We start from the raw sequence: 20,999 nt of genomic DNA, 5'->3' as shown, positions 1-20,999 counted from the left end.
ATTTAACTTACATGCAGAGTACATCATGAGAAATTCTGGGCTAGATGAAGCAGAAACTGGTATCAAGATTGCTGGGAGAATTTTCAATAACCTTATAGTAGAAATCTTTATAGTGGAAAGTGAAGAGGAACTGAAAAGCCTATTGATGAAGGTGAAAGAGGAGAATGAAAAAGCTGACTTGAAACTCAACATTCAAAAAACTAAGATCATGGCATCCGGTCTCATCACTTCATGGCAAATAGATGGGGAACCAATGGAAACAGTGACAGATTTTATTTTCCTAGGCTCCAACATGACTGCAGATGGTGACTGTGGCCATGAAATTAAAAGATGCTTGCTCCTTGCAAGAAAAGCTATGACAAATCTAGACAGCATATTTAAAAAAAAAAAAAAGCCATTACTTTACCAACAAAGGTTCATATAGTCAAAGTTATGTTTTGTTTTGTTTTGTTTTTCCAGTAGTTATGTACAGATGTGAGAGTTGGACCATAAAGGAGGCTGAGCTGAGTGCTGAAGAATTGATGCTTTTGAACTGTGAAGTTGGAGAAGACTCTTGAGAGACCTTTGGATTGCAAGATCAAACCAGCCAATCCTAAAGGAAATCAACCCTGAATATTCATTGGAAGGACTGATGCTGAAGCTGAAGCTGGAGCTTCAATACTTTGGCCACCTGATACAAACAGCTGACTCATTTTAAAAGACCCTGATGCTGGGAAAGATTGAAGGCAGGAGGAGCAGGGGATGACAGAAGATGAGATGGTTGAATGGCATCACCCAGTCTGAGTTTGAGCAAACTCATGGAGATGGTGATGGACCAGGAGGCCTGGTGTGCTGCAGTCCATGGGGTTGCAAAGGGTCAAAGGTGACTGAGTGACTGAACAACAACAATACACATACATACACCTGTCTACATACATATCTATCTCCATATGTTTGAGACTACTAGTCAAGAAGGTCCAGGTTTCTGTGAAAATGGCTAGAACTCATCTTCTCTTTTCAATCTCACATAAGATATGACCATATTTTTCATAGAGCTTCTGTAGGAATGTGAACAAGGAATATGCATCCTGAGTTTCCTTTTGTAGGACTGCCTCATTGAGTATCTGTTTCCAGAGTACTGTTTCTTTTTTCCACTTGAATAATTAAACAGATATCTTAAGACTGGCAAAAAGTTATGCTCCTAGCTTCTCCTTAAATGGACAGATTGAACTAGGCAATATATAAGAAAAAAAATTATTTCCCTTTTCCTCACCTCAGTTCCATTCACTGAAGCTCTTTTTAAAAGAGTTTATATTTTTCCTTTCGAGAGTATAGTGGAAGGTTTTAATTTGAACCCTTGTATTTATTCAGTGTTATAATTTCACCTAATAATAGCTGACACCTCCCTTTGAGTTTCTATAGCAGTTATTACAATGATGCCTGGTTTTAGTAATATTTTAGAAGGAACCACTATAGCTTTTTTAGGTATGAATCAAATTGAAAATTTCAGCATTAATTGAACTCTATTGTTAATGGTACCTTTGTGAATTCATGGTAAATCCAACATGTATCGTTTCATTAGGAACAGAAACAGAAAGCTACTGTGATGGGGATAATCTCAGGTGGCAGTAGTTTCTCAAATTTAGTAATATTGAAAATGACGTTTTCCTTTGAGCACTTAAGCTTAAAACTTCCAGACATCTGAGTATAAGAATATCTGTTCAGTAATAATGATAAGCAAGAAAAAAAGCATAATCAATTATTTAGATTAGCATTAGATGCATTGATCTTCAAGTAATTGCACTTTAACCAAAGCACATGGAAAGAAAAGGCATAGATATATTTTTAAACACATCAAATGTAAATGTGTCTATTCTTTAATTACAGAAAAAATACTTTAAGTTTGGTTAGGTGTATTTCAAAAGTTTAATGATTTGTGTCTAATTTCTTTCTAATATTTCGGTGCTTATTTAGTTTTTTCCTTTTTGTTGCATTGTTGAGTTGATACTAGTACTGGAAGCCTGGAAAGTTTCTTCAATTGTATGAATTAGAGGAATTAAATAAGTTTTAAAAATTTTAAAAGTAGATCAAGAATATTGGTCAGAGAGATGACAAGAAACAAGAGACTCAGAATAAACTGAACAGTTGTTATTTTAGTGGCCTTGGAGTTTCCTGTCACTAACTCAAGGGTCAGAGAAAATTTCTTTTATTCTGGACTCTGAGCATCTGTTCATTTTGCTTTGTTGTGTTTCACTTTAGATTTGACCTCTCTCTGGATACCAATAGTCAAATTCTTACCTGGTTATTGAGCATCTCTCAATTACAATATGCTTAATATGCTTTACGCAGAAATCTTCAACTTTCTCCCAAATCTTTTCCCCTTTCTCTTGTCATTAATCTTATAAACCTTGTTTCTCCCAGCTGATCAGTTTTGAGTATTCCTTTTACCCAATTCAATTCATATCATGAATAGTCCCTGTGTTGCTACTTAGAAAATTGGACTAGAACAGTATTCATGATATAGAGTTGCATTTAATAAGAACGATTTTTTTTTCAAAACCCAAAAGTAGTTTATGATGAAACAAAGAGAATTATTATTAAAATTACTTGGGACAACAGCTTAATGATAAATTTCTAGCACTGAAGAGGGCACTGAAGAACATTCAGAGAGATACAACATGTGGCTATAACAAGTAAAGACAAGTTAACTATTATTGAAAGTAAACAAAACTGCATAAAAAATGAGGTGGAATACTTTAACTATGATGTCAGTGATGAGGATCTTGTGCCTATGTGACTGACATACAAATGTGGAACAGAAGGAAATGGTGAGCCTTCGAAAAGTTTTCTTATGGAAATTATGAGGAAGATTTTCCCTAATCAGTTGCACTCTTTGAAGGAATAAGGCAAACTCTCTAAAAAGTTTCAAGGGAGTGTCTGCTCTCTGCATTAAATTGGCACTGTGTACTAATTGAAAGCAGTTTGGATCGAATAAATATGAGTTTGATGCAAAAAAAGATAGACTTGAGCACCAGCTCTGTTTTTATTACCTCTTTGACTTTAGGCAATTTACTCACCCTCTTTTATACCTCCTCACTAATCATGCTCATCTTCATTAGCAAGTTGGCAATTATGATAAAAATCTATCTTAACAAATTTTTGTGAGGATTACACTGAAGAATGAATTTATTTTATTATTATTAATTTTTATTTTTAATTTTTATTTTACAATACTGTATTGGTTTTGCCATACATTGACATGAATCTGCCACGGGTGTACATGCGTTCCCAAACATGAACCCCCCTCCCACCTCCCACCCCATATCATCTCTCTGGATCATCCCCGTGCACCAGCCCCAAGCATCCTGTATCCTGCATCAAACAGAGACTGACGATTAATTTCTTACTTGATAGCATACATGTTTCAATGCCATTCTCCCAAATCATCCCACCCTCTCCCCCTCCCTCAGAGTCCAAAAGTCCGCTATACACATCTGTGTCTCTTTTGCTGTCTCACATACAGGGTCATCATTACCATCTTTCTAAATTCCATATATATGTGTTAGTATACTCTATTGGTGTTTTTCTTTCTGACTTACTTCACTCTGTATAATCGGCTCCAGTTTCATCCATCTCATTAGAACTGATTCAAATGTATTCTTTTTCATGGCTGAGTAATACTCCATTGTGTATATGTACCACAGCTTTCTTATCCATTCATCTGCTGATGAACATCTAGGTTGTTTCCATGTCCTGGCTATTATAAACAGTGCTGAAATGAACATTGGGGTACATGTGTCTCTTTCTATTCTGGTTTCCTAGGTGTGTATGCCCAGCAGTGGGATTGCTGGGTCATAAGGCAGTTCTATTTGCAATTTTTTAAGGAATCTCCACACTGTTGTCCATAGTGGCTGTACTAGTTTGCATTCCCACCAACAGTGTAAGAGCGTTCCCTTTTCTCCACACCCTCTCCAGCATTTATTGCTTGTAGACTTTTGGATCGCAGCCATTCTGACTGGTGTGAAGTGGTACCTCATTGTGGTGTTGAATATGCATTTCTCTAATAATGAGTGATATTGAGCATCTTTTCATGTGTTTGTTAGCCATCTGTATGTCTTCTTTGGAGAAATGTCTATTTAGTTCTTTGGCTCATTTTTTCATTGGGTTGTTTATTTTTCTGGAATTGAGCTGCATAAGTTGCTTGAATATTTTTGAGATTAGTTGTTTGTCAGTTGCTTCATTTGTGATTGTTTTCTCCCATTCAGAAGGCTGTCTTTTCACCTTGCTTATAGTTTCCTTTGTTGTGCAGAAGCTTTTAATTTTAATTAGATCCCATTTGTTTATTTTTGCTTTTATTTCCAGTATTCTGGGAGGTGGGTCATAGAGGATCCTGCTGTGATTTATGTTGGAGAGTGTTTTGCCTATGTTCTCCTCTAGGAGTTTTATAGTTTCTGGTCTTACATTTAGATCTTTAATCCATTTTGAGTTTATTTTTGTGTGTGGTGTTTGAAAGTGATCTAGTTTCATTCTTCTACAAGTGGTTGACCAGTTTTCCCAGCACCACTTGTTAAAGAGATTGTCTTTACTCCACTGTATATTCTTGCCTCCTTTGTCAAAGATAAGGTGTCCATAGGTGTGTGGATTTATCTCTGGGCTTTCTATTTTGTTCCATTGATCTATATTTCTGTCTTTGTGCCAGTACCATACTGTCTTGATGACTGTGGCTTTGTGGTAGAGCCTGAAGTCAGGCAGGTTGATTCCTCCAGTTCCATTCTTCTTTCTCAAGATTGCTTTGGCTATTCGAGGTTTTTTGTATTTCCATACAAATCTTGAAATTATTTGTTCTAGCTCTGTGAAAAATACTGCTGGTACCTTGATAGGGATTGCATTGAATCTGTAGATTGCTTTGGGTAGGATACTCATTTTCACTATATTGATTCTTCTGATCCATGAACATGGTATATTTCTCCATCTATTAGTGTCCTCTTTGATTTCTTTCACCAGTGTTTTATAGTTTTCTATATATAGGTCTTTAGTTTCTTTAGGTAGATATATTCCTAAGTATTTTATTCTTTTCGTTGCAATGGTGAATGGAATTGTTTCCTCAATTTCTTTTCCTACTTTCTCATTATTAGTGTATAGGAATGCAAGAGATTTCTGTGTGTTGATTTTATATCCTGCAACTTTACTATATTCATTGATTAGCTCTAGTAATTTTTTGGTGGAGACTTTAATACCTCACTCACATCTTTGGACAGATCAACTAAACAGAAAATTAACAAAGAAATGCAAACTTTAAATGATACAATAGACCAGTTAGACCTAACTGATATCTATAGGACATTTCACCCCAAAACAATGAATTTCACATTTTTCTCAAGTGCTCATGGAACCTTCTCCAGGATAGATCACATCCTGGGCCATAAATCTAACCTTGATAAATTCAAAAAATAGAAATCATTCCAAGCATCTTTTCTGACCATAATGCATTAAGATTAGATCTCAATTATAGGAGAAAAACTATTAAAAATTCCAACGTATGGAGGCTGAAAAACATGCTTCTGAGTAACCAACAAAGCACAGAAGAAATAAAAAAAATCAAAATATGCATAGAAACGAATGAAAATGAAAACACAACAATCCAAAACCTGTGGGGCATTATAAAAGCAGTGCTAAGAGGAAAGTTCATAGCAATACAGGCATATCTCAAGAAAAAAGTCAAATAAATAACCTAACTCTACAGCTAAAGCAACTAGAAAAGGAAGAAACTGAGAACCTCAGAGTTAGTAGAAGGAAAGAAATCTTAAAAATTAGGGAAGAAATAAATGCAAAAGAAACAAAAGAGACCATAGCAAAAATCAACAAAGCCAAAAGCTGGTTCTTTGAAAGGATAAATAAAATTGACAAACCATTAGCCAGACTCATCAAGAAACAAAGGGAGAAAAATCAAATCAATAAAATTAGAAATGAAAATGGAGAGATCACAACAGACAACACAGAAATACAAAGGATCATAAGAGACTACTATCAGCAATTATATGCCAATAAAATGGACAACGTGGAAGAAATGGACAAATTCTTAGAAAAGTACAACTTTCAAAAACTGAACCAGGAAGAAATAGAAAATCTTAACAGACCCATCACAAGCATGGAAATTGAAACTGTAATCATAAATCTTCCAACGAACAAAAGCCCAGGTCCAGATGGCTTCACAGCTGAATTCTACCAAAAATTTAGAGAAGAGCTAACACCTATCCTACTCAAACTCTTCCAGAAAATTGCAGAGGAAGGGAAACTTCCAAACTCATTCTATGAGGCCACCATCACCCTAATACCAAAACCTGACAAAGATGCCACAAAAAAAGAAAACTACAGGCCAATATCACTGATGAATATAGATGCAAAAATCCTCAACAAAATTATAGCAATCAGAATCCAACAACACATTAAAAAGATCATACACCATGACCAAGTGGCTTTATCCCAGGGATGCAAGGATTCTTCAATATCTGTAAATCAATCAATGTAATTCACCACATTAACAAATTGAAAAATAAAAGCCATATGATTAGCTCAATAGATGCAGAGAAGGCCTTTGACAAAATTCAACATTCATTTATGATAAAAACTCTCCAGAAAGCAGGAATAGAAGGAACATACCTCAACATAATAAAAACTATATATGACAAACCCACAGAAAACATTATTCTCAATGGTGAAAAATTGAAAGCATTTCCCCTAAAGTCAGGAACAAGACAAATGTGCCCACTTTCTCTGCTATTCAACATAGTTCTGGAAGTTTTGGCCACAGCGATCAGAGAAGAAAAAGAAATAAAAGAAATCCAAATTGGAAAAGAAGAAGTAAAACTGTCAGTGTTTGCAGATGACATGATTCTCTACATAGAAAACCCTGAAGAATGAATTTAAATTTTTAACATAATGACTAGTAAATGCATAATGAATATCATATACATTTATTAAACACAAATTTAGATAAAAGAGGATAGTGATTAATATCATACTTGATAAACACTTTCTTGTAGTATCAATTTTAAGCAGAAACACATGCATAACACCAGACATATAGATTTCCTTATTTTTCTGTAACTTGTTTAAGGTCTCCATCATGTGGGTGGTAAACAATAAGCAAAATCCAGAAAACCTCAGTAATATAGAATACTGCTTATGTTTTCTGGCATGTCTGGAGATGCTTAACTATATCTTGGTCCTCATTCAATATCTTCATAGACTCTGCTAAGAACTGTAACCCTCTTACCTAAGCTCAGAATAAACATAGTATTTTTGTTTAAATATTTCAAAATTGTGTTCCATTTTCAGATATTCATGAGTTAGCCTATTATTTTTATTCCATACTAAGAAGTAGAGAAACTGCCCAAATACATCACCAGCCATCACTGGTGACCTGCTGCCTTTCTGGGATTTAAATCTAAGACATAGGTCTCCAGCTTTCTATTAAGTTCAGTTCAGTCACTCATTTGTGTCTGACTCTTTGCAACCCCATGAATTGCAGCACACCAGGCCTCCCTGTTCATCACCAACTCCTGGAGTTCACTCAGACTCATGTACATAGAGTCAGTGATGCCATCCAGCCACCTCATCCTCGGTCACCCCCTTCTCCTCCTGCCCCCAATCCCTCGCAGCATTAGAGTCTTTTCCAATGAGTCAACTCTTCGCATGAGGTGGCCAAAGTACTGGAGTTTCAGCTTTAGAATCATTCCTTCCTAAGAAATCCCAGGGGTGATCTCCTTCAGAATGGACTGGTTGGATCTCCTTGCAGTCCAAGGGACTCTCAAGAGTCTTCTCCAACACCACAGTTCAAAAGCATCAATTATTCAGTGCTCAGCTTTCTTCACAGTCCAACTCTCACATTCATACATGACCACTGAAAAAACCATAGCCTTGACTAGACAGACCTTTGTTGGCAAAGTAATGTCTCTGCTTTTGAAAATGCTATCTAGATGGGTCATAACTTTCCTTCCAAGGAGTAAGAGTCTTTTAATTTTATGGCTGCAATCACCATCTGCAGTGATTTTGGAGCCCAGAAAAATAAAGTCAGCCATTGTGTCCACTGTTTCCCCATCTATTTGCCATGAAGTGATGGGACCAGATGCCATGATCTTCGTTTTCTGAATGTTGAGCTTTAAGTCAGCTTTTTCACTCTCCTCCTTCACTTTCATCAAGAGGCTCTTTAGTTCTTCTTCACTTTCTGCCATAAGGGTGGTGTCATCTGCATATCTGAGGTTATTGATATTTCTTCCTGCAATCTTGATTCCACAGTGTGCTTCTTCCAACCCAGCGTTTCTCATGAGGTACTCTGCATAGAAGTTAAATAAGCAGGGTGACAATAGACAGCCTTGACGTACTCCTTTTCCTATTTGGAACCAGTCTGTTGTTCCATGTCCAGTTCTAACTGTTGCTTCCTCACCTGCATATAGGTTTCTCTAGAGGCAGGTCAGATGGTCTGGTATTTCCATCTCTTTTATAATTTTCCACAGTTTATTGTGATCCACACAGTCAAAGGCTTTGGCATAGTCAATAAAGCAGAAATAGATGTTTTCCTGGAACTGTCTTGATTTTTTGATGATTCAGCGGAGGTTGGCAATTTGAGCTCTGGTTCCTCTGCTTTTTCTAAAACCAGCTTGAACATCTGGAAGTTCATGGTTCCAGCTTTCTATTAGCTCTTCATAAAATAGGGGTCTCAGTTATACCTTGCCACACTGGAACTTTGCAGGAAGGGTGCTTCTCAGTGGTATGTGGGGCTCAGACTACTCTCTTCCCCTTAATCACTTTATTCGTCTTTTCAAAACCTCTTCATTCCCTTAAAGCTCTCCCCATAACCCCAAAAGAAGTATTTTCTGGTATTTAGCAGAGGTTGTTGTCTTTTTCTATGCAACATTATATACACCCTTACTGCTTACCTGAAATCCAGAAACTGACTCTTTGTTCTGTTTCCTTGCATCAGTAGGCATGTAATTTCATGGCTAACAGAAGTGAAAAAGAAACAAGAAACAAAACTGAAGCACAAATAATAGAATATAAACTTTTTAAGGGTGTGATACCTTTGACAAATATTTGTTACTTATTAAATGGTAAGAAGTTCCTAGGCAGATATTATTAACCGTTGTCCATATTTTGGGTTTGTTTATACATGGCAATAGCATAGCTCTTGCTACAGTTTCAGGATTATATTGGAGTTTGCATGCTAAGATTAGGAGTTAACCTTTTAATCATTAGTAGGACTCTAACTGAGTCCTGTGTCCATGTTTTCATCCCCTATTAGAAATAACTGTAAGATGGTTCAGAGTGGAATCTTGGGAAGAAATAGCTAAAAGTGTATCAAATTGGCTCCTTACAAAAGACTTAAATAATTCACTTTTGGATTATTAGTGTATAAAGGAAGAAGTCTTTGGAAGAGTTATAGATTTGCATTTCTAGAGTATTTTGAATGAGAGACACTGTGAAGAAGCAAAAGTACAGATTAAAATAGACCAGGAAGGATACAAGTTAAATATGCTAAGATAAACATTGGTTTAAAGATGGCAGACATTGAAAAGTCATCTGTGAAATGTATTCTTATGGATCCCAGGGACTTGGCATGCATGCTCAGCCACTCATCTGTGTTGGCTCCTTGAGACTACATGAACTATAGCCCCTCAGGTTCTTCTATCCATAGAATTTTCCAGGCAAGAATACCAGAGTGGGTTGCCATTTCCTACTCCAGGGAATCTTCCTGACCCAAGGATCAAACCTGCATCTCTTGCATTGTCATAAACAAATAAGCTCAATAAAATCAACTTGATCAACTACTCTTGGTCTTGGATAAATTATTTACTATCCTGTCTCCAACATTTCAATACAGTATGCTAAGTCGCATCAGTTGTGTCCGACTCTGTGTGACCCCATAGACGGCAGCCCAAGAGGCTCATCCGTCCCTGGGATTCTCCAGGCAAGAACACTGGAGTGGGGTGACATTTCCTTCTCCAGTGCATGAAAGTGAAAACTGAAAGTGAAGTCACTCAGTCGTGTCCGACTCTTAGCGACCCCATGGACTGTAGCCTACCAGGCTCCTCCATCCACGGGATTCTCCAGGCAAGAGTACTGGAGTGGGGTGCCATTGCCTTCTCTGCAATACAATATAGTAAAGTACAATCACTCACAGATTGCAAAAGCATAAAATCTTAATATTCCTTTTCTACAGTTCTAGGTTTACAAACTCTTAAATAGTTATTGTCTAAAGGTTAAATCTTAAAATGAAAAAATGAGTGCTTTCTAAACTGTTACTCAACTTGATAATGTATAAATGTTGTCTGTGTCAAAACATGTAGAGATATTTCCTGTTTGGCTCATAAAAACATTGTTCTTGAAGGTTCACTTGGAAACTTTTCATATGGAAAATAATTAGAAAATTCTTTGAAAAACCCAGCAATCCCAATACTGTGCATATACCTTGAGAAAACCACAATTCTGAAAAACACATGTACCCCAATGTTCACTGCAGCACTATTTACAATAGCCAAGACATGGAAGCAACCTAAATGTCCATCGACAGATGAATGAATTAAGAAGTTGTGGTACTTATATGAAATGGAATATTGTGGTGGTGTGGTTTAGTCTCTAAGCCGTGTCTGACTTGCGGCCCTGGGGACTGTAGCCTGCCAGGCTCCTCTGTCCATGGGATTCTCCAGGCAAGAATACTGGAGTGGGTTGCCATTTCCTTCTCAGCCATAGAAAGAAATGAACTTAAGTCAGTTGTAATGAAGTGGATGAATCTAGCGTGTATTATACAGAATGAAGTAAGTCCAAAAAAAGAAAAACAGATATCATATAACACATGTATATGGAATCTTAAAAAATGGTACTGATGAACCTATTTTTAAGGCAGCAATAGAGACACAGGCATAGAGAATAGAATTCTGGACACTGTGGCATAGGGAATTCAACCTGGTGCTCTGTGGCAACCTAGAGGAGTGGGATGGGGTGAGAGGTGGGAGGGAGGTTCAAGAGGGAGCAGACATATGTATAACTACGGTTGTAGGTACATTCCAGTAGTCATAGATTCTAGTATGACGTGTCATACATTCCAGTAGTCATGTATGGATGTGTATGGATGTGAGATGTATTGACGCTTTCTAACTGCGGTGCTGGTGAAGACTCTTGAGAGTTCCCTGGACAACGAGAAGATAAAAGTAGACAATCCTAAAGGAAATCAACCTTGAATATTCAATGGAAGGACTGATGCTGAAGCTGAAACTCCAATACTTTGGGCACATGATACGAAGAGCTGAATCATTAGGAAAGACCCTGTTGCTGGGAAAAATTGAGGACAGGAGAAGGGAGCAACAGACGATGAGATAGTTGGATAGTATCACTGACTCAATGGATGTGAATTTGAGCAAACCCAGGAAGATAGTGATGGACAGAGAACCCTAGCATGCTGCAATTCATGGGGTTGCAAAGAGTCGGATGGAGTGAGTAGCAAAGAGGTGTGTCATTTTTCACTATTCTAAACAGAGATGTATCAATGAAGGTAACCATAGACACCAGTAGACAAAAGACAATGCTTTAGGAAAGTAAAACATAAACAGTGGAAATACTTCCACTTCTTTTTATTTGCCTCTGTGCAGGAGTTTAAAAGTTAAGGAAAGGAGATTTACTGGGAACAAGAGGCTATAGTTTACTCTTACAGGTTTAAAGCTGATTTCACTGGGATTCTGATTAAATCATTGTTTGATCAGCTCTGACTAACCTGACTGTCCCATAAATGAAATGATTAAAAAATGGCTAAAGTTGAAATTATAATTAAATAAAACTACATATTTATTCTTTATTTTGAGACCAAAATTATGTTGTCAGTGTAAAGAAGGAAATGTAGTCTATTCAAAAGATCATTGGATTTTGCAGCAAGAATTTTGAATTAAAATCAAATTCTGTCAGTTGTTGGTGGCATAATTTTGGTTAAATTTTGTGTACCCCGTGTCTCAAATTACTTATTTTTAAACTTAAGATATACATCTTATAGGATTTTCATGAATAATAAAATGATAACATACCTAAAATATCTAGTAGATTAGTTGGAACTCAGGAGTATAGGGCCTCTCTGACAGCTCAGAGGGAAAGAATCCACTTGCAATGCAGGAGACGGACGGCGATGCAGGTCAGTGTGGCTTCGAACTTTGGGTCATGAAAGTCCCCTGAGAAGGAAATGGCAGCCCACTCTAGTATTCTTGCCTGGGAAATCCCATGGGCAGAGGAGCCTGGGTCGGCTATAGAACATGTGGTCGCAAGAGTTGGGCACAACTTATTGACTGAACCACCACAAAGGGTATAATTTGAAACAATATAGAACAATGTGATTCCTGATAGTTCAGTTGGTAAAGAATCCTCTTGCAAGGCAGGAGACCCCAGTTCAATCCCTGAGTTAGGAAAATCCCCTGGAAAAGGGATAGGCTACCCACCCCAGTATTCTTGGGCTTCCCTGGTGGCTCCACAGGCAAAGAAACTGCCTGCCATGTGGTAGACCTGGGTTTGATCCTTGGGTTTGGAAGATCTCATGAAGAAGGGAAAGGCGACCCACTCCAGTATTCTGGCTTGGAGAATTCCAAGCACTGTATAGTCCATGGGGTCGCAAAGAGTCAGGCACGACTGAATGATTTTCACTTTCAACTTTCAGAACAATGTAAAAGTAAGAAGTATCCCACCATTCTAACTGTTGAGCTATTACATATTTTTAAGGTGGAATTTATTACTTGGTAAACGTGAAAGGTGGAATTTGATCGAAAGACATAATTTTGTTTAAAATATAACTTATAGTTTGTTTTCAGGTTTCCTTTTTTTAAGATTTCTTGGGAATTTCTTGCACAAACATAGAAAATATATCACTGAATTTTATGATTTGATTCCCAAATATGCTCCCCAAAATACATATCCCAAATTACCTAAATGGATGATGATTTGTGTCAAAATATAAGTGTATGTATTGGAGTACCCTGGTGTTTTTCCTATGAAAAAACAATTTTCCATAATATTAAACTCTTCAATTGAGCATATCATCTTTAAAGACTACAGTATCAACTATAAAATTATTCTAGGAAAAAAGTCCTTCATACAGTGCTAAGCGTTTGACAGTATGTTTTAAGAGATTGAAAAAATAGTAATTTTTTGCTTATCTAGGAAACACGCTATATATAATACAGGAATAATAGAGGAAATCAGTTATAATGCATCCATCTTTGGAGAGGAGGTTCTTAAAAGTCAGACATTGAAGCTATGTTGAATGTGAAAATTAATGACATTTTAATTTGCTATAAAAACCTATAATGGAGCAAAAAAAAACCCACCCCTATTCTCCTCAGCAATTCAATTTCTGGATTCAGTTTCTTACTGTTTCTGCATACATTAGATGCTCCAACAGTATATTCTTTTATATAATTTCTTCAACACCCACATTGTTCCTTGCTCCAGATTCTTCCTCCAAGCTTTCCTGAGGTTTGCATTTCTCTCCTATCATCCCTTCCCATTTCCTTTTTCCAATAGCTCCATTTCTTCTTTCTTGATCTCAGTAACTTATTCTTTCTCAAAGGCTGTGCCACAATTTCTACCTCCAGAAAAATCTGCCTTATCTTCCCAAATTACAATGATGTAATTTGTCAGGCAAATTATTTTTGGAACAGTCTTGGACTTTTTTGAGAGTGGAAAGGAATACAATTAATAATCACACTGGGAAAACAGATGTGAACCAGTAAAGTGCCATTAGACACAGATGCATGGTCATTCTATCGAAAATAGATTAGATTATTTTTAGGAAGAAAATTCTTCCCTGTTGTAAGGTGGAGGAAAATCCAGTGAGTTATTCTAGCCTCTTTCTTCTCTGTATGCATTCTACCCAAGGAAGGTAGGAATTATTACTTGTTAAAAGTTTGAAAGAATGATTTGGCTTAAAAGTCCCCTTTATCCTTCCTTCTCTGGAATTCAGCCTGACAGGTGCAAGTTTGTAATTATCACTGCTCTGGGACATTCATAAGCAGAGTATCAAGGTCCCTTTCCTAGAGGTGACCACAGCTTTTATGGCTGGGTAGTTCTGTCTAAAATGTAGGATTCACTTAGCAAGCTCACCACAACCACACATCTTTTATCATTACTAAAGGGATATATTTTCATTTTTATGTATTTTCTTCTTTGTTGTATTTCTCAATTAGTTCAAGAGGCAAGTTGAAAAGAGCAGTGCTAAATAGACCCCAATAATTAACTATTCTTTGTGTTATTTTGTTACTCAAAGTAGCTCTATAATCACTTCTATTATCATTACATATTATATATTTGATAGTTATCTGATTATATACTTGTGCCTTGAAATAGGAAAAATATTCATTTTTAAATTCATAGTGACTAGCATTCTTACACACCCACCTAGAGTTTATATGTTACAAGTTTGTGTCATTATACAGCTAAAAATCCATTTCCATATATAGAAAGTATCTGGCATAAGGTAGTCTAGATGTAAGGCAATTTACACATAATATCTCATTTAATTCATGTAATAATGTGTAAAATTACTGTTGTTGTTTTCATTCTATGAAAGAAGAAAGTAAATTTAGAGAGGCAAGTAACTACCCTAGTATTTATTACATAGCTGATAATCAGGGGGACATGGATTCAGCTCAGGACTGTCTGCCTCAGTATGTCTGAAGATTTTTTTCCTGTGTCATCTTGTGCCTTATCAATCACAGGGAAAATTCTTCCCATTGGATTTTTGCATATGAATCAATAAAAGATTCCCCATTAATTTTGAAGGAAGGTTTTTTTAAATTACATTGATGAAAGGGATAAGTTCTACAGAAGGCTAGAGTGTCTCATTGGTTCCAGAAGAGCATTATGGGATGAAGAATTTGAAAGCCAGAGATAGCACTGGAAAATTTCTGTTGGTTCAATGAACAGAAAGTGTCTTTTGCAGCTTTTCTGATTTGATAAAGTGCTATAAGAAGAGATGATGCCAGATTATCTCAAGGGAATATAATGAGCCAACTTGATTAACCTTGAGGAGTCCATGGATTGCCTCTGATGGACATGTGCATGCTAAGTAGCTTCAGTTGTCTGACTCCATGTGACCCTATGGACTGTAGCCCTTCAGGCTCCACTGTCCATGGGATTCTCCAGGCAAGAATACTGCAGTAGGTTGCCATTTCCTCCGGCAGGGGATCATCCCAGCCCAGGTATTGAACCCATATCTCCTGAGTCTCCTGCATTGGCAGGTGGGTTCTTTACTGCTTATTTTTTAATCTGATAGGAAATAGTAAAAAGCTTCTATGCCTGGGTCCAAAACCATATCATTATATCTTTACCACATAAAGTTTCTTTCTCACATCATCATTGTGCAATGCTCCCATTTAGTAAGTACCTAAGTCTTACTTTGTATAATTCAATTTACTTCAACATAATATTTATGGATTTCCTCATCTATTCTTATTACTCTATTGGGCATCAGAGAATAAAGAGATAAATTTATAATCTTGCCTACAAAGATTTTGTAACTCAACAAGTAATGCTAATATTAGGTCAATTAGTGCTTCAAAGAAATCCAAACACTGGTTTGAATTTAGTTGAATGGGGAGCTGGGAGAGACTTCACAGAGGAAGTGGAATTTTGAGCTCAATTGAAGTGCGGTTAAAGCTATTAGTATTGGCTATAAGAAAGGCAAAGTGGCATAAAAGTGTATGTCCCACTTAGGATTTGACAATGGGCCAGTGCGATTCGACCAGTATTTTTCTGCAAGTATAGAGTAAGTGAAAATTCTGTGAAGATAATTTGGACTAAGTTATAGAACTTTCATGGGAAGCATTCAATACTGATCTTCTCCCAGAGCAAATGTTAATTGACTGATTCTCTGAAATTTTAGTATCTGCTGAATGAGTTATTTCAGGTTAACAAATGTTAAGTGGTCTTTTCAGTGCAAAACTTCTTATCAGTTTTAATGTTTTTATGTCTACTGTGGAACTAAGGGAAGCCTGGTGTTATGTGTTGTTTCCCAGTCTTATGTATTATTGTTGTGGCGAGTGATGTGAGAATAGTGTTCCTTGGAGCACACTTTGGAAAATACTTGTTTATAAAGTAAAGCCAAAAGGTTCAGATTTTCCCCGCTTTTTAATAAAACAGCTTACTGAGATCTTTCATCTTTATTTCAGAGTATGTTTGTCTTTGAATGCATGCATGCTAAGTCGCTTCAGTAGTATTTGACTTTTTGTGACCCTAAGGGCTATATAGCCTACCAGGCTTGTCTGTCCATGGGATTCTCCAGGCAAGAATACTGGAGTGGGTTGCTATGCCCATTTCCAGGCAGGGGATCTTCCCAGCAAGCAGACTGAATCCTCTTCTTCAGAATCTCCTGTATTGGCAACCAGATTCGTTACCACTAGTGCCACCTGAGAAGCTCATGCATGTCTTTGTTGCTGTTTTTCAGTTGTCAGTCATGTCAGACTTTTGTGACCCCATCGACTGCAGCATTCAAGGCCTCCCTGTCCTTTGCCATCTCCAGGAGCTTGCTCAAATTCATGTCCATTGAGTCAGTGTTGCCATCTAACCATCTCATCCTCTGTTGTCCCCTTTTCCTCCTGCCTTCAATCTTTGCCAACTTCAGGGTCTTTTCCAATCAGTCAGTTCCTGTCAACAGGTGGCCAAAGTATTGGAGCTTCAGCTTCAGCATCAATCCTTCCAAAGAATATTCAGGATTGATTTCCTTTAGAATTGACTAGTTTGATCTTGAATCCAAGGGACTCTCAAGAGTCTTCTGCAACACCACAGTTTGAAAGCATCAATTCTTTAGCACTCAGCCTAGTTTATGGTCCAACTCTCACATCAGTACATGACTATTGGAAAACTATAGCTTTGACTATACTGACATTTGTCACCAAACTAATGTCTCTGCTTTTTAATACTCTGTCTAGGTTTGTCATAGCTCTTCTTCCAAGGAGAAAGCATCTTTTAATTTCGTAGTTGTATTCACCATCCACTGTGATTTTGGAGTCCAAGAAAATAAAGTCTGTCACTGTTTCCATTGTTTCCCCATCTATTTGCTATGAAGTGATGGGACCGGATACCATGATTTTAGTTTTTTGAATGTTGAGCTTTAAGCCAGATTTTACATTCTCCTCTTTCACATTCATCAAGAGACTCTTTAGTTCCCCTTTCGTTTCTGCCATAAGAGTGGTGCCATCTGCATATCTGAGGTTATTGCTATTTCTCCCGCCAATCTTGATTCCAGCTTTTGCTTCATCCAGCCTGGCATTTTGCATGGTGTTTGCTGCATGTAAGTTAAATAAGCAAGGTGACAAGATATAGCCTTGATGTGCTCCTTTCCTAGTTTTTAAACAATTAATTTGTTTTAATTTGAGAATAATTACTTTACACTGTTGTAAGAGGGTTTTTGCCATATGTCAACATGAATAGGACACAGGTATAAATGTTTCCCCTCTAATAAGGCAGTTGTGATTTTACTTTTCATTGTGATAATCTTCATGACATCTTCCTTATACCTATGTGTGTGTGGGCACACATGCATTTGCCTATGCAGGCACAAACAAACACATACTCTGAGGGTGGTGATAGGCATTTTTCCAACAAGATTCCTTTGGGTTGAACCCTTACAGCCTCTGATCCTATCATGGTGATTTACTCCCTTTTATTTTATTTGCTATCCAGCTTTTAGAGCTCTGCTCACCACCTTATTGTGACTTTAGGCCACCTGTTCATGACTTAGCTCTAATTCCCTAAACTTTGCAAAAGGCTTTCATTATTTTTCTCTCGATCCTAATAATTCTACTCTCAGTTTGCAGGCTGGATTACCTCACATGATTCCCTAGTTTTAAGCCAAACTTGTCCCTGCCTTTGGGCTGATAGTGCTCTCCTTGATACACAAGCTTCCCTGAAATGGGGCTATGATGGAACCTAGCCCAGAAGGTCAGACCCTTGCTGAGGCAGATCCCAGGGTGAAAGTTGAAAATTCTGTGAGAAAGGGCTCTTAGGAATCATTATGGAATTGGGCAAGATCACAGGATATGACCTATAATACCTCTCCCAGGAAAAGGAGAAGGTTTAGATTATTTGCATTTAATCTGTTTAGTATAGCAATTGTAGTTGATTTTCTAGGAAAATTATAGTAAAATTTTGTGGGAATGCCAACTTTAGTCATACTCATTTCATGAAAAATGAGAGGCAAACAACTCAAAAGCAAATAACACCAAAAATCATAATAACAATAATAAAGAAAGAAGAAAAAGGAGGAGTAGAATTTATTAAATCATATTCCTGGGAAGACTAAGTATTACCTATTCAGTGTTTAAAATGACCTTATTGGATCTTTTGCTGTCCACTCCCACCCCTTGTTTCTCTTTTCTTTCTTCCTCCTTCCATTCTCTCTCCCATTCTCCCTCCCTCCTCTCCCTTTCTCTCTTCTTCCCTCCTCTCCTTTCCTCCTTTCTTTCTGTCTCTTTCTCCTTCCTTTTCTTCCATCTATCTTCAATACATATTTCATTCCTCAGAATGGTCTTCCTTCTCTCTTAGACTCTCCCTTAATGGTAGTCAAGCAGGATGGCACAGTCTCAGACTCACATTCTCTTAGATAAGCAACTCTTACATTAACAGTCTTCCTTAGAAGCACAGGACCCTGTGGTGGTGTTAGGATGACATCTGTATTACCCTAGCCATGTACGATAGGGTTCAACCAAAGAGAGTTCAGTTACCAGAAAAAGTAAGCAAGTAATGATAGAAAAAGTAAACATACAATTATTCTCTTTCCTTACTCCCTGCAATAATCACTCTTTTTCCTCATACAAATTATTTCAAGTGGGCATTTTCCTCATAGCATATTGTAACTGTTTCACATAAAACCAAATGTACTCTAACAATCTTTCCCACAATCCCAACACATGTCTAGATCTTGTCCTCAGCTCCATTTCCAGGATCAGTGGGTGGTAAGCATTTTAATCAGTTTTGTCTAAATGTGGTTTCACTAGTCTATAGTTTATTCCTAAATGATTAATTTAAACTGATTCAAAGATCTTCCATGTAATCTGGGATGATAAACATGCTAACCACAGTAATAACATTTATTTAGAAGTTTAAACAAATGAAACAAGAGGCAACCTCTGCTTCAGTTATCTATTACTGCTTACAAAAGCACCCTAACACTTATTGGATTAAAACAGTCACTTTATTATATTTCATAATTCTGTTGACCTCGCATGTTTTCTCTCTGTTGGTTGCAGTCTGATGGCAACTGATGAGGGAATCACCTGGAGGTTATGATGTATTTTAGAATATTTGCTCTCTCTCCCTTTCTGTATCAGGGCACCTATTCACCTGGTCTCTTACTTATTCTTTTCACTCTCTTTTTGTGTGGTATCTCCAATGAGGTAGATGAGATTTTTACATGGAGTCTCAGGGCTTTCTAGGAGGTTCTTCCAAGCCCTCTTAAAGTTTAGGCTCAGAACTCTTACAATATCACTTCCATGGCATTCTCTGAGTTAAAACTAATCACTGGGGCATCTCAGATTAAATATGAACAGGATCACAAAAAGGCATGAATGCTGGGAAAAGTGGTTCACTGGGGAACATCTTTGAAGTTGGATTATAAGATAGCACTGCTCTATATAATATTTCAAATTTTGGGGGGCTAAAATAACAAGGAGTAGTTTCCAAATGAGTGAAAGTTGTTCCTGGTCTTCCAAGATGCTCCAGGTCCTATATCCTGGGAGAATGTCCACATTTTTTGTTCCCTTTGAGCTGGCCTCAGTGGGGCAAAAGACATATTTCTTTTTGGGGGAATTCCAGTACATTAAATGCCTACTTTATATTGGTACAATTATGGATATCTAGGTCTTCACTGAACAGTTAAAAACCTTATGTTTTTTCCTGGCATTTATTGTAGTTATTAACTAGCTAATTCAATTTCTGGTTGTAACCTGGGATAGAAACATAGCAAGATACATATTGGAGGAAGGGTTATTGAAACTGCATTTGCTCTTACAGCATTTATCTTTCAATTGCAGGCCTCAGGGCTCTACGCAGTTTCTCATTCTAAGATGTTGAAGCATAACAAATCAGTCCCCCTCAAGCTACATCTGAGATGGTGGAGCAAATTACTTCTGATCAGTAAAATATTTGAGAGATGCCTGACAGGTTAGACTCATTTTTTTCAGGTCTTCTTTAATCCAATTTTTATCCTTTTCTTATTAGCTGGTTTTTGCCTTTACTAACTTTAGCATGAGAAAAATAATTTTGACTTTTTAGTTCTGCAAAATTTATGATTATCAGATAATCAGTAGTCTTAGATTCTTGACTGCAGGCAAAAACTATTTTCTTAAGATTTTTTTTTCTTTCTCTACATTGTCAAGAAGGCAGCTTGACTCTTTTTTTTTTTTTTTTTATAAAGAATTTACTGATTTCTCCAAATGGTCAACTATGTTGAAATTACACAAAGTTTTACCAACTCTCTTATTATTAAAGCTCTTTCCTAGCTATGTGCTTGAGGTGGCTTATTAGGCAGACATTTTCCAATCTCATTACAAAAATTATCAATTACTCAACTTGTATAGTGTGGAGGGATTCATGTCAACTTGTGAAACATCTTGTTATTATCTTACTCATTTGCCATCTAGTAAGCAGGATTACACATTAATTATTCAGTACAGATGGACAGTCAAGAAGAACAGAGTCTCCTATCTTCATAGTAAACTTCCCCTCACATGGAAACCTAAATCCATCCTGCTGTATTTACAGTCCACACCCTCCTATCATTACCTCAGGAAAGGTGACATCCTCTCTTTAGTCCATTGTTATTCCTCCCTGCCCTACAAACACCTGAATGTCATTTTAAGTCACTTTTTTACATTCTTACCTTCTACTTTTCCAGAGAAAATGATCAATTCCTATATGTAAGAAAACTAGATATGCAGGATATCCTGTGGAGACCTAAAGCTAATTTACTTTAGGTGTCAAATCTTTCTATT

Source organism: Oryx dammah, unplaced genomic scaffold (assembly GCF_014754425.2).
Source record: "Oryx dammah isolate SB20612 unplaced genomic scaffold, SCBI_Odam_1.1 HiC_scaffold_17, whole genome shotgun sequence".
NCBI classification, from domain to species: Eukaryota; Metazoa; Chordata; class Mammalia; order Artiodactyla; family Bovidae; genus Oryx; species Oryx dammah.
This window is presented reverse-complemented; position numbering follows the sequence as displayed.